Source organism: Odontomachus brunneus, unplaced genomic scaffold (assembly GCF_010583005.1).
Source record: "Odontomachus brunneus isolate Ranch 3 - 2012 unplaced genomic scaffold, Obru_v1 Obru_scaffold_116, whole genome shotgun sequence".
Taxonomy (NCBI): Eukaryota; Metazoa; Arthropoda; class Insecta; order Hymenoptera; family Formicidae; genus Odontomachus; species Odontomachus brunneus.
This window is the reverse complement of record NW_022639566.1, coordinates 862400-864861: the sequence shown is the minus strand read 5'-3', so window position 1 is coordinate 864861 and position 2462 is coordinate 862400.

Below are 2462 nucleotides of genomic sequence, written 5' to 3'. Positions count from 1 at the left end.
ACCAACAGAAAGGCCGCGGAACAAAACAGTCCCGGCACAAGGGACAAGAATACAGCGCTCCGACAGAGAGCAGCGTCGTAAGCTAATTATGCTTACGGCTCCGTTGCCCCCACCATCCGGGCGCCGAGGACGTGCCAGCGGCACAGCAAAGGCTGAGCAACAGCGGAAAACGAAGCTGTCAACATCGCTACCAGCAACACCACCAACAACACCTACAGCAAGCAGAACAGCAGACGGGAAACCAAAGGGGCACACCACACAACCGACCGACCAGGGGACACCGAACGCACACCGACCGGAACCGCTTCGTGCGATCGGCCCGTCCCTACCACCGCCGATTAAAGTGGAGGTGCAACCTGGATTAATAGCCGAAATACCGCACTTCGCAGTTCATGTCTCCAGGCGATATCGATTAAGACTGCCACAGGGACGATGGATGCTGCGATTCAATAGCGAAGGACAGCTACGAGCCAGCCAAAAACTACCGGACCAGCCCAAATAAACCGAGGGGGGTGATGTGACGATGCCTTACACGCATCGTCCCTAAGAACAGCCAACACAACATCCGTTGGCTGTAAACGGCGCTAAGCGCCAAACAAATAACACAAACATAAACATGCGCCACGCCTAAAGACACGTAACGTCAACAAACAACATCAAATGTAACGAAACTTGGACGAAGATTTCGAGCAGAACTTGTCAATTTTTGATGGCAAATAAATAACAAATTTGATGCAAGATCTGTTATATCAAATCTTTCTGCCAAACTGTTGCCAGATATGCTACAGAGCCTGTTGTCGGATAATTGCTGCAGATTTACAGCAAAAATCGTGCAGAGTTTGTAGCAATCTAACGGCAGATTGGCGGCAGAAACCGTGCAGACCTTGCTGCGCTGCAGGCTCTGCGCTGTTTTTGCTGCAAATCTGCAGCAATTGCCCGACAGCAAGCTCTGTCGCCAAAAGCGTAGCTGAATGAGGACACAGATGGCTATAGTTTTGGTGTAAATTTTTGATCAAATTTGCTGCCAATTTGCACGCAGTCTAGCTCAGGTATGAAAAGGTCAGGTAAGCCCAGGCTTATTGGGAGCAAATTATCTAAAAAACACCAAGTAAAAGTTATACAACTATTATTTGATGTTTGCTAGATATATTATAATATACTGTGAACATTATAAAGATACATTATATAAGCATAAATAGTAAGAATATTGTTGGAGTCATTGGGAATCGCCGCGTGCCGCTCGATCGTCAGGTTAAGCAATATTTTAACGGAGTTAGGACATGGATGGATAATCGGTGGTATACCGTTTGGAATCGAAATTATCGAGGGAGGATTCACGAAAGTGAAAGTTTGAAGTATATGTTGACAATATTCGATACCTAGTGGTTTACGAGACATGAGAAAATTAAGAATTATAAGTATATTGTTTTAAATATTATGATTTTCTCATTTTTCTCCCTCGCACAATAATTCTCAGTATTTCATTACTATCAATATTTAATACCCAAGTACGAAAGTTTGGAGTATGTGTTGACAATATTCGATACCTAGTGGTTTACGAGACATGAGAAAATTAAGAATTATAAGTATATTGTTTTAAATATTATGATTTTCTCATTTTTCTCCCTCGCACAATAATTCTCAGTATTTCATTACTATCAATATTTAATACCCAAGTACGAAAGTTTGGAGTATGTGTTGACAATATTCGATACCTAGTGGTTTACGAGACATGAGAAAATTAAGAATTATAAGTATATTGTTTTAAATATTATGATTTTCTCATTTTTCTCCCTCGCACAATAATTCTCAGTATTTCATTACTATCAATATTTAATACCCAAGTACGAAAGTTTGGAGTATGTGTTGACAATATTCGATACCTAGTGGTTTACGAGACATGAGAAAATTAAGAATTATAAGTATATTGTTTTAAATATTATGATTTTTTCATTTTTCTCCCTCGCACAATAATTCTTAGTATTTCATTACTATCAATATTTAATACTCAAGTAGAAATCTTATACAATGTCTAGATATAGCTTCCGGAATGGAGCCGTGTCTTGAATCAGCGATAGGCATATCGCTGATTCAAGACACGGCTCCATTCCGGAAGCTATATCTAGACATTGTATAAGATTTCTACTTGAGTATTAAATATTGATAGTAATGAAATACTAAGAATTATTGTGCGAGGGAGAAAAATGAAAAAATCATAATATTTAAAACAATATACTTATAATTCTTAATTTTCTCATGTCTCGTAAACCACTAGGTATCGAATATTGTCAACACATACTCCAAACTTTCGTACTTGGGTATTAAATATTGATAGTAATGAAATACTGAGAATTATTGTGCGAGGGAGAAAAATGAGAAAATCATAATATTTAAAACAATATACTTATAATTCTTAATTTTCTCATGTCTCGTAAACCACTAGGTATCGAATATTGTCAACA